The sequence below is a fragment of the Canis lupus genome, chromosome 17, assembly GCF_003254725.2.
Source record: "Canis lupus dingo isolate Sandy chromosome 17, ASM325472v2, whole genome shotgun sequence".
Lineage (NCBI taxonomy): Eukaryota > Metazoa > Chordata > Mammalia > Carnivora > Canidae > Canis > Canis lupus.
The window spans coordinates 50,776,322-50,788,840 of NC_064259.1; the positions used below are offsets into that span (position 1 = coordinate 50,776,322).

Genomic DNA, 12,519 nt, shown 5'->3' on the forward strand with positions numbered 1-12,519 from the left:
GTGTTCAAGATAGACAAAAGCCCTCAGAGTATATGCAACTGTTGTTTCAGTGTAAGTAGAATAAATGGAGAAGAAAAAATCAAAAAGAAAAGAAAACTGTCCAATAGAGGGAGATCTGAATGTACAGTTTGAAAGACACATCATGTTCTCGAAAGAACATGTCTCAGTGAAGTAATTAGGTATTAAAGCTAAAGAAAGAATCATAGAGGCACAGGGGCAGAAAAAGCAAGTCACTCACAAGGGAGAAAACTGTGTCAGTTGGTCCGAGGTTTATTTATCCCCAGTAACATTCAGTAGCAAAAGTTAGTGGAGTATTGTCTACAGAGTTTAGAGACGAATGACATAACAGGCTCTCGCTCAGGCAAATTGTTACTCAAGTCTAAAGGCAGCAGTCATTCACAAAGATGAAAATATGCTGAGACACTGGCACTCTTAAGCATTTCTTGAAAAACTACCTGGTCAGGGAAGCCAAATGATCAAGAGATTAATTTAAACAAAGAACTGTGGGATACAGCAACCATTATATGAAAGGGAGGGTTATGAATCTTGAATAAACTTACATATAGAACCATTATGCCTATTTTACAAATATAATATTGAAAATGTGAAAATTCCTGTTACTGCAAGCCACTGAGATTTGGGGATTGTTTGTTACTGCAGGCTAAACTGGCACAAACTAATTGATACATCAATATTGGTCTAAAAAAACAAAGTGTGTTTCAGTAAGAGACTCAGAGACCTTCTGGGAAGGAATGTGTTCTAAGATTAGAAAGCTCCTGGTTGGCCTTGGAGAGGCTAAGAGAGTCTAATAATATGGGGTGCTATCTACCACTTAAATATGTCCTTGGCCATGTCCCATGAACTCACATCTTGCCCTTGGGAGAGAGCTGCAGTGCTAATTAAAGCAAAATATCCACTTCATTAACGCTGAACCATTTTGTGGATAGAGCAATGAGCTTTGAGATCTTCTCCCAGAATGTAACACAAAAGGGAAGAGAGAGAATCTATTTCTTTGCTCTGGACTTGCTGATGGTTTCCCATCTTGAGGGTTCGGAGCCCACTGAGAAGTACTGTCTCCAGGAGCCATGCTCAGGCTGGAGATCAGAGCCCAGTGTGAAATGGCACTAGTAGAAACAGCAAGTGATGGTACAGGGTTCTGTGTTAGGCTATGGATCTGGCCTGAGCCAGATGTAGCAGTGACAGTTTCAGTTGCAAGTAACAGGGTTATAAATAATATGAACAATAAAGGGAATTTATAGGCTTCGTATCTGGAAATGTCCAGCAATGCAGTGAGCTTCAGGCAGTTTAATCTAGAGATCCAAGGATGTCACTTAGGACTTGATTTCTTTTCATCTCTGTTTTATTACCATGAGATTGGCTTCATCCTACAGCTGGCTCCCCTTGTGTTTGCAAGATGGCCACCTCCAATCCTAGGCTACATCAGTCAGATGCGAAAACCGAAGCACTGAACACTGAACACAGTTCTTGAACTTCATTCTCATTGGACCAATTGATGTCAGATATCCAAACCAGTAACTGCGGAAGGGAATGACATGTGTAATTAGTTTAAACCAGTAGTTCTCAACCAGGGGCAATTTTGCCTCCCAGGAGACATTTGGCAATGCCTAAAGATATGTTGTCACAATGGATGAGTGTGTGTGACTAGCATCTAGTGAATAAAGACCAGAGATGCTGCTAAATATCCTGCAACACATAGGGCAGCCTCATTCCCCGCTCCCAAAAGAGAATTAGCCAGCCCCAAATGTCCCACAGTGCTGAGGTTGAGAAATCCTGGCTTGAACCAATCAGGATCCTCCCTTACAACTGAGATGAGTCAGTAAGATTCAAACTGCTTGGCTGGTACACATGCAGGATGGGTGAATTGCATGCTGAGAAGGCAACATGCCACCCTCCACAAGAGCCCAGCAGACCACTAGGTGGCAACTGGGCTTGTATGTGAACATAAGTGAGACACTCCTGGGGTCTCCCAGAAATTTTTGGAGTAGAGATGGTAAGATGCCAAATTCTTGTTAGACACAGGACAGGAAAGCCAGGGTTATTTTCAGTAGGGTGACCTCCTTTGTTCCCAGAGGTTAGTGAGGCCTTCTTTGGTCAGCCCAAGTTACAGAGTTGTTGGATTTTAGAATAAGACCTGGAGGCTTGGTTACCATTACCTGCCTGAGTTAGGGAGGATGGACTAGGCAGGTCCATCTGGAGAGGTGAGCAGTTAGCTTCATAGACACGAGGGCTGCAGGCTGGGCTGTGGATGGCCATCTTCTCCCAAAGCTGATGAGGATCCTTTGATCCAAAAGGAGACTGCTATCATCAGATTTGCATTTTATAAAAATCACTCCTATGTGGATGGTGGGTTGGAATAAGGGTGGAGATGGGGGATATGGAGTGACAGGGGTGGGACAACCAGTAGAAAGACCAGTTAGGAGACTACAACTGGGGCATGGGTGAGACCAGATGATCCCTGGAACTAAAAAGGGGCTGGAGAAAAGGACATGGGTTTGAGAGCTCCTAAGGGGGAGGTGGTGAGAAAATTTGGAGGTGGGTTGAATGAGGAAGGTAAGGGAAAGAACGGAGTGGGAATATTCCCCACATTTCTAACCCAGACTACTGATTGGGTGGTAGAATGACCCAAAGAGATGAACCTCAGGGGAAAGGAGTGGGGTGGTGGCGTGGGCAGGAGACAATAGATGGGGTTTTAATCTGGACCTTGAGAGGGTCGTCATCTAATCAATGGCATTGAATCAGTGGAAGGGTCTGCCCTGAAAGGAAAAAGAAAGGGCACTCAGGAGAGAAAGTTGGGGAATGCCAACATCTAAGGAAAGTCTAGGATGAGAGATAATGGAGGACTAATAAGATACTCCAGAGGAAGCACCTTGGGGAAGCAGGGAGCTGCCCAGCATGGGACAGGACAGTAAAATCAAATAAGATAGTCCTGGAAGCACCTGAGGCCGCTGTGACCTTGGGGAACATTTCCTGCCCTGACGGCTGCGGAGGTCAGATTGCCAAGCACAGAGATGACGGGAGGTAGGGTGAGGTAAGCAGTGAGTTCAGATCCTAGAGGCTCTCTGGGAGGAGAATCCAGACCCTCCAGACCCTCTGGGTGATAAGCGAGGCCTGAAAGGGAGCAGGATCAGTTGGTGGCAGGTGGGAGGGAAGACAGGACAGAGAGAGGGTCCTGGCAAATGTGAAAGCTACTTGTATTACATCTACAAACCAAGCAATCAAGAGTTAGACAATTACATTAATGCCGGACTTCCACTGAAGGAAAAGAAATTGAGCATTAATGTAAACTGGTAGACACTCAGGGCTCTTAAATCAATGTCTTTAGCTTTTGTTTAGTAATCTGGCGTTTTCTTCTGTAAAAGTAGCACATGTTACTTAAAACTCCAGCTTTAATTTTAACAACAGAATAAAATGATGTTTTATGTTAAATATAATTTATGGATGTATTAAGTGCATATAAATTTCGTATATATTAAATCATTTTCTAATCCATCTCACTGTTTCTCTGTTGGTGAAATTATTTTGTTTATTAAGATGGTCAGAACTTGGGGCGCCCAGATGGCTCAGTCGGTTGAGCATCTGCCTTTGGCTCAGGTCATGATCTCAGGGTCCTGGGATCGAGTCCTGTGTTGGGCTCCCTGCTCAGCAGAGCATCTACTTCTCCCTTTCTCTCCCTCTCTACCTCTTCCACTGCTTGTGCTTTCTCTCTAACTAATAAATAAATAAAATCTTTTAAAAATGAGTTTTCTGTTAAGAAAAATCTCATCCAAAAAAAAAAAAAAAAAAGAGGGTCAGAACTTTCATGCTGTGGGAGAGTTTGTGCAGGGGAGAATCTGAGGCTCCGGGAGACAATGAGATGCCCTGGTCCAAGTTCACAGTCCTCCAAGGATCTTGGAGTCTTCAGCTTCAAGCCCAGGGAGGCCTCTGATTTCCCACACATTTAGAGGAAGCGATGCCTAAGGTTAAATGATGAGCAAGCCCTTCTGGCTGAAGCCAGTAGCCTCTCTCTTCTCTGAGCCCAGGACCTCCCTCTCATCCTTCACGTGAGATCATTTTTGGGAATCTCATCACTGGTTTTATGTTCATGTTTCAAAACGTGCAGTAGTAATACTTTGGAAATCCTTGGCCTATAGAAGAGTCATTTCCTCATATGAGGCTGAGGAGTTTGGACTTGATCTGTGCTAACCACCCCCTAGTGCAAGCAGGCCACCTCCTGTTGCCCCAGGCTGAATCTTCACTTCCCTTTGGTGAATGATCCAGAACCAAAGCAGATGTTTAATTCCACCACTGCCCTTTTGAACTTGATTACTCAGACAATACCCAACAACTGCCCTAGGGTAATCAATGATGTGCTGATATCTTGTTGGTAAGTTGTGGTCATGACCGGCAGGCCTGGAGACATGTGCATTGCACAATTCTGGGTCATCATGGAAGCTGGGAGAGTATCAGGAAACTGGGGCAAATGTCATTGAGAATTTAAAAACTGGAAAGAAGATGGATTATGGTAGAAGTATCCTGCCTAAGTAGGCTCCTTGATTGGATGGGTAAAAACATAACTTTGCAAATCTGTAGAAAGTGGTCACTACTGGGCACTGCCCTGACTTTGCTAGAAAGACTAGTGAAATTCCGCCCCCCCCTTTTTTTTTGGAGAGGGAGAAGGTGGGGAGGAGCAGAGGGAGAGGGAGAGAGAAAGCCTTACGTAGGCTCCATGCCCAGCATGAGCCTGATGAGGGGCTCAGTCTCACAACCCTGAGCCCTGAGATCATGACCTGAGCTGAAACCAAGAGAAATCCTTAACCAACGGAGCCTCCCAGGCACCCTTCATGCTCATTTTTGATTGATTATGAAGTGAGACGTATTGGTGGGGGACTGTCTGTTTCACCCAAAGTCTTTCAAGTCACCCTAGTGAGGCCAGCTGGAGACCCTGGCCCTTGTCTGACCCTGTTTCTTTCCTCTCCTTACAACTAAGACCAGGTGGATGTTTAGCTACCCGGAAGGTTGATCAAGGAGTAGATCCCAGCAAGGGTTTTAGGAAATGTAAGGAGTCCAGTTGGTCTAGAATTGGATAAGGCAGCACAGTTACCTCTTGTTTTGGGGCTTGCTGTCACCTAAAGCCCCAGATCTAGAGATAAGGGCTGGCCTTGAACCCAGTCTCACATAAGGTCTCTTTTGCCCTAGAGCCATTTTAGGAATTCCATTCCATCCAAGTGTTGGCTCCGTGTCTTGTCCTAACCAGCCAGCTGCATCCCCTTCCTCCGTGAGCCCCGTGTTGTGCAATCTGGCCCACCAGGGCTGCTACAGACATGAGCTTGGTCCTCTCTGGCCACTCACCTAGGCTTCTCCAAGGCTGGCTCGCCTGGGCAGTCTCTGCTACCTGTCTGCTCTCTTGACTGGCTCGACCGGGCTTCCTGCCCCTGATGACAACTGGTTTCTCCCTAGCAAGTGGCTGCTCCAGGGTTGCATCTAGTCCCCAGATTCCAGCTCTCATACAGCCTATGAGCTGTGGCCCCTGTTCTCACAGGTTGGGGCCAGAGGGCTAGTCAGGGGATCTCTGAGTTGAACAGCAACTTGCTAGTGAATGTTGGGTGTTATGGTCTGGAACCCTGCTCCTCTCTGGTCACAAAGGGTTGGTCCAGGAATCAAGACTTGAGTCCACAGAGGCCATCTATTGGCTGGACACAGGGGATATGAGCTGCCCATGAGCTACACTTGAGGTAAGATTTTGCCCACAGGAGTGTTGCATATTGGACAGTGACTAGCTGGCCCCATCAGATTTTCTCTTGGGAATTTCAAAAGTGAGGTAACTCATAGAAGTCAGGCAGTACAAAGGAGAAACGCAGGAAGAGGAAGGGGCAGGAGGGATGCTTGCCTCAGAGATGCGGAAGATGCAACTCTGCAGCCATGTTGAGCCTCCTGGGTATCAGTCTGGTTCCCCCTCCTGTTCCCCCTCCCTCAGGCTTGACTAAGGCAGGTTTTTCTCACTTTCCCATCTTCTGAGGTTACCTTGAGCCAGGCCTTGTCCCCATTCAGTCTCTCCAGGGGTGAATGACCACACCCAAAGGGTGTCGATTTTGAAAAAGATTGAGGTCAGACGGAGGGAGGGTTCAGCAGAATGTTCTGTCCTGTTTAGTGATTTAGTAGCTAAAGAGATGAAGACATAGATGACAGGTTTATCACATGAGGGTGTAACCAGGATTGAGAGGGATAAAGAATGGATGTCAGAGTCAAAGGTCAAAGAGACCTAGAGTCAGGCTGGAGAGATGAGCCAAATCCAATGTGATGACACTCAAAAAACAAATGGAAATTGCTCCCTCCAACCAGATTGCAGCACTATAGCTCTTAAAAAATACTTGGCATGTCTCACTGACTACAGGAAAATAGTAGGGTGAGGGAGTTGCCCTAAAGAGAAAAACCCAAATGTTTGACTCTTATAATAATAAGAGTATGGTCTCTGGTTCAACCTGTACCAATGGCCTGGGACAAAATGTCATGCCCGGGAGGCTTCAGAGGGTTACTCTAGTAGTGGGTACTCATGGAAGGGTCACTAGGAAGTGCCTAGTGGTACACAGGGCATCATCCTAGTCCTCCCTTCCTCTTTTCCTCCCCTCCTCCCTTCTTCCTTTCCTTCCTTTCCTTATCAAACACTGAATGAACATCTCTCGTCTGCCATCATGGCAGGTATGTGGCCTCACGGGGGAGCAAGGAGGCCAAAAAAATTTTGCAGAGAAGCTTACATCCAGAGGAATGAGCAGGAGTTTAGTTTTGTGAAGCAGATTTAGGAGGGAGGGTGGTGTGGGAGGGGCATCCCAGTGTGAGAGAATGGTGAGAAGTTTGAACTGGCTGAGGTGGGAAGAAAAGCTGTGATCATACAGTAGGAGACATATATGCCACACCAAGGACAATGGCCTTTATCTTGAGGTCAATTATTAAAACTTTTTAAGCAGGGACAACACAACCATACCTGACATGACGTCGATCACTCTGGAGGCAGGATGGCGAGTGGGCTGGAGAGGAAAAAGATCAAAGGGCAGGTAAGCAGAATGGCAGCCTTCCTTCTCCTTGCTGGTAGAACCATCCTCTGGGTAAAGGGCTAAAAATATTGGACACCCACTTTCCCAGCCTAGATATGGGCATGTGACCCTAATTAGATGATGGAACTCAAGGGAATCCCCCTGAGGAAGGGTTTTTCAGGTAAAAGCTTCTTCCAGATAAAAAGAGAAAATTGAGGTAAGTGGTATTTGCCTTTAGACTTTGCCTTGTGATAATGTGCTGTCGGCATCCATGACCATTGTCTTAGACACTTCAGGGGAGAGCCCCAAGAATCAAGGCAGGCTGACCCGAGTCTGACATCACTGAGTGGCTGACTTGGCTGGAGCTGGGGCGATTTGCCTCCTGGCTGCCCACTGCAGAGTAGTGGTGGCCAACACTGAGGGCTGTGCCAAGAATGTCACTGTATGGTGTTTAATTTCTCATAAGAATTTCATAAGAAAATTAAAGAACTCATACGTGTATTACTATACATGTAACACCTGTAGGTTATTGTCTTACAAGGAGGAAATGGATGCACGGAGAATCAAAGTGACTTGGGCACAGAGAATGCCCAAATCCACACAACAGGTGAAAAAGAGCCAAGATTCCACATTACTTGATTGAGTCTCTATTGGCTGGCCATCTTGTATCTGGCAGCCAGGGGCATCCTTCGTGGTGGAGAAAGATACTGCTGTGGTCTAGGAAAGAGAGGATCAGGCCCTGAGCTGGGGAGAGGAGGTGGATTAGAGACGCATGGGGGGGGGTGGTGTACTCTGCCTCGATGCCGTGCTGGCTGGGAGCACTGAGGGAGGAGAAGGGATACAGCACAAATCCCTGAGCGTGGTGAAGCTGCGGGGGCTCTGCACGCTGCCCACCTCAGGAGGCAAGACAGGAAGCCTGTATAGGGGGGTGGGGGCTATGTCCTGATTCTCTTTGCATTAGGCAAGGTCAGCTTCTGGGGAAGGAGCTGGGTGGGGGCAAGGCTGTGGTCAGGGACCACAGAATTGAAGGTTTGGAGGTGGCTGTTCCCCAGGTGGCCTGTATTCCCACTCCTCCTTTGCAAAGCTTCTCTTTATCTCTTCCTCCTGCCCCCTCGTCTGGCATCATGGTAGGTATGTGGCCTCATGGGGTGTGCAGGGGCGTGAGGGAGCCAGCGAGCCCATGGTGCTGTTGGGAGCTAGAGGCCTCTGGGAATGCAGTTTGGAGCTTCTGGGGATACCCAGCAGCACTCAAAAGCTGGCTTCCTCCAGGCAGCTTTCCCAGGTTGGTGAGGAGCTGATGGGTTCCCATAGCTTAGAGCTTGCCCAGGAGCCTCACTTCCCAGGACTCGCCTTGACTGCTTCACGTCATCAGTTTTTGTGATCCCTTGCTCTGACCTTGGCATTTCTGGAAGGTGTGTTTGTGTCTGTGAAGATGGCTTCTTCCCCTAAGACTAGACCCTCCTTTCAGAGGCACACTCTGGGTGGGAGGGAGGCTTAGGGGACAGTGGCTGGGCAGCACCCCAGGGATTTGCTGGAGCTTCAGGGCAGAGATCTCATGAAGAATTATCAAGAGAGGATTGCAGGCAGGTGAGGTGTCCTTCCAGGCTGCGGGGCCTGACATCCTGCCTTCTGCCTCCACAGCCTGAGGCTGGCTGAGCTCCCTGCATCTGCAGCTGGCCAGATTTGGGGGATGCGAGAAGATGACGCCTCCCCAGAGTCCTTGCTGCTCCAGCCTCAGGCGCCTCATGGAAGCAGCCCTGACAAGCTGTCTCCTGGGAGGGGCATGACAGGTCACCCAGCTCCGGGGCTGCAGGCCTCTCCTGCCTCTCAGTCCACATCCTCTTTCAGGGGAGGGGCAAGGCCCCTGGTGGCAGTACCGCGGCAGGATGACCACCAATGATGGTTCAGGGTAGGCCCTGGGGTAGCTGGGTTCAAATCCTGCTCTGCCTGTGTGTGTGTGTGTGTGTGTGTGTGTGTGTGTGTGTGTGTTTACCTCTCTGAACTGCCATTTGCATTTGTAAAATGGGCTAATTATTGTATCTAAGGTTGCTGTAAAACTGCAAACGAGATGATCCACGCGCCTGGCGTCCTGGACGTCTCCATAACCGTGGGCTGCAGCATCTCACCCCCGGTGCTCCCGTGGGGGGCAGCCCCCCACTCCCGCTGCCGCCTGCTGGGGGCACCCTCCTTCCCGGGCTGCCGGCAGCCGACACACAGAAGGCGGCACAACTGGAGGGCAGGGTGTGCGTGTGTTCGAGGGGAGCTGATCCGTGAAGCAGACCCTGGAATTCACTACCCTCCTCCGCCGAAGCCCAAATGGAAACAAACACAAACGCTCTTTGTAAACAAAGACGCGTCTTCAGTCGGTCTGAACTGGAACCAAAGCTCTGCGTTTCTGACTATCCTGGCTAAGGCATCTCCCGGGGGCCCAGACCTGACTTTCCTCCGGGCCCGATGCCGGCGGTGGCTGCAGCCTCCCCTCCCCAAGCCCAGCCACGTGCTGGGGACTCTCCAGCTGTGGGAAATTCTTCCAGCTTCCAGTGGCTTCTCTTGCGGTGCCAACCGCCCTCGGAGGAGACGCTATGGCCCGCGCCCCTCGGGGGAGCTGAGGTTAGGAGCCACGTTCCCCCCAGACCTGGGACACGTGTGCAGCTTAGCAGTAAGGCCAAGGGCTCCCACGCCCCGCGCTCCCGAGACCTCACCGTGTGGGGCAGAGGTCATGATGCGAGGACAACGATACTGCGTGTTCCCGGCTCCACTGGGGATCCTGATGTCGCCGGTTGGCCTCGGCTCACCTTTCCTCTCCCTCCACTCTGTTCCCTGCCGGCGGCCACAGGCACCTGGCCCGCCTCCAGCCCCTACCAGCCCGCTCCACCGCGAGGCTCCGAGGCCCGCCTGGCACCCCCACAGCCTGGGCCACTCCGCAGGGCCACATGTCCGGCCCTTCTCAGCGGGGCACCGAGAAGCACCCAGGAAAGCTGCGATCCCTTCTCCCTGCCTCCCCTCCAGGCCATCTCCACACAGCCGTGTGCCTGTCCCCACCCTGTTCCCATTTCTAAGAGGTGGGAGTCAGGCTCCTGCCCGGCATTCAAAGCTCTTCACAATCTTGCTAATTTTAACTTCCGATTCCTGCTTCCCGGTGCTCTGGGAGCTCCCAAGCTCGGCCCACACGATCCGTCTGACCGTCAGGTTCCCCTGGCACCCGCAGGGGCAGCGGGCCTGGGCATTCACTGCTCTGGAATCGCCGATGGTATCCAAGTCTCGGCTCCTATTTCTCAAAGTGTTTCTCCCACCACCGGCATCGGAGTCTTTCTGGAGACTGGGTAGGAAGGCTGACGGGTCCCCAGGCCCCTTAGACTCAGAGCTTTTGGGAACGGGGAGTTGGTTCCTCAGCCAGCTGCCCTGGTGGTAGTTTTAGCTTTGGCTGACTTTCAAGGGGCCTTGTGGGACTTTGGGGGTGATAGAAAGGCGGTAGGGTACTGTTTCTCTCTTCTTCACCCCTCCCACAAAGCCCAGGTGAGTAGAGCTCTAGGAAAACTGTGTTCCACGTGAGGTCTGGCCCACCACGGAGTGCGCCTGCCTGCAGCCGGGCACACACGCTTCATCCGTAACTGCGTGGGGCCACCCGCAAGAGAGGGCCTCAAAACCCGGTTTCCTTCATTAAAGGGAGGCAAAAAGATGGACAAGAGGTCTTTGGGGCAAGGCTCCCTGCTAGGGGTCCTGCAGTCTTATGATATCCCCAACCTAAGGGGTAAAGGACACAGTCTCTATCCTGAGAGTGCAAACTGGAAAACGCACCTATGAATTGATTTTTTTCTGAGAAGGTGACAAATGTGTGGTCTCAGCAGGGGAACCAGCTACACGGTGATTCCTGAGGTATCACCATCATGGCCCACCCATCCTCCAAGTCAACCATTATTTCGTGTGAACAGGTAAAATTGCACATCCATGTCACACACTGCACAGAGGTGCTGAAGGGAGGCTAGGCCAACGGGCTTGAGCCCAGGCAGGTGGAAGGTAGCCTGGCATATGCCTTGCCGCCTCTGTGTGCCCTGGGGCTGACACGAGAGGAACATTGGCCTTCTGTCCTCTGACTGGCTTCTGACATCCAGTAGCCAAAACTCCATGGGGCCATCCCCCTGCCCTCCCCCTGCAGCCCCTCTTCCCTGAGGCTTGGCTTGCCATAATCCTGTTGTCAGCACTCTGTCAGGGCCAGAAGGCTGTGGTTACCAGCAGCACTCGGAACAGCAGAAAAAGAACAATGCATGACTCAGAGTTCCACGCTTCTGTTGTACTTTCTAATTTTAGGCCATTGTTCCATTCCTCTTTGCCTTTCCCAGAATTCTAACGGGTGGGGGCAGGCCAGCTTGCCAAGATGGAGACCAAGGAGGGATGGGTACAGGGCGAGAGGTATAGACCTGAGGCTCTTGCTTGGGGGTCCACAATGGGAGTGGTGGCTTGTTCAGGTCTGGGGCTCTGAAGATAGATGACCGTTGTGACCGGGGTCTCCACCGCCCTCAAGAGTGGCCCAAGGGTTGGGAAATCAGTGGCTCTGACCCTTGCAACCCTTCTGGTTACTCAGCTATGCCATTTGAGCTACAGGGAGTGGGATTTGGAAACCCCAGAGCTCTGAGTCATTTGGGTTCGCAGGCGAGTAAGAAGACCTACAAATCTCAGAGAGACAGAGGCTCACGGGCTAGTGCGTGAGCACTAGTGTACCTGTGGTTCGTGAGTTTGTGGCTGCGGTGTGGAGTGGAGAATTGCTCCATGGCCCCTGGCTTACCCTCATCCCATCTTAGAGGGACTCATGACCGTCCTACTCCATAAGTGGTCCCAGCATGAGAGACACTTGGGGGTGGGGGTGGAGCATCATTGCCAGAAGTCCATCCAGGCACAGCTTCCTTCTCGGGCTCCTGGGCATTAGTGTTGATTATGAAGGGTGGGCAGAGAGCTGTCTTTGGAGTCCAGCTGCCTAAGTCTCATTGCTTCCATGCTTTACAGCCTGCATTGCCCCAAAGCAGAATGTGGTGTGTGACTCATAGCTCCTCACTGTCTGATGCATGTGCGCTCACATGTGTATTGTGTGTGCTAATGCACGTGCTCGCTAGAGCATTGAGTTCCCTCCCTGAATTGGGAAGAACCGTGGTGCCTTCTGGAAATGAGCTTTGGGCTGGGATGTGAACCACTTCACCTCAACTCACCTTTCCTCCCCTCACTTCCTCTGAGGTGGTTGCTCAGGTGCAATCTGGTGGAAGGAACCAGTGGGAAGCCTAGGGCCCAGGCATCCAGCCACACCCTTGGACTAGTTCTGTGGCCTGGGGCAGTTTCTTATTCCGTTTGGGCCTTGGTTTTCCTGGAAGCAAAGCCTATCCCTGCTTTCTTCCTCAGAGAGCTTGGAAGGGCAGGGAGCTGCAGGTCCTACTACATGTGGCTCTTGGCCCTGGGAAGGTTTTGTGGCAGAGGGTGGGACCTCTCTTCCCTTGTTGACTAG

The 12,519-nt window shown here is 50.7% G+C and overlaps 1 long non-coding RNA gene across 1 annotated transcript; it reads right to left on the minus strand.

The window, feature by feature from the left end:
* Window positions 1-224: 224 nt before the first annotated feature.
* LOC112664199 (uncharacterized) lies at window positions 225-11,255 on the minus strand. Its single transcript, XR_003139571.3, has 4 exons — window positions 6,980-11,255; window positions 6,022-6,159; window positions 2,175-2,298; window positions 225-1,536 (listed from the first exon to the last, which is right to left on the minus strand). It is a non-coding gene; the product is annotated as an uncharacterized LOC112664199 (long non-coding RNA).
* Window positions 11,256-12,519: the final 1,264 nt, after the last annotated feature.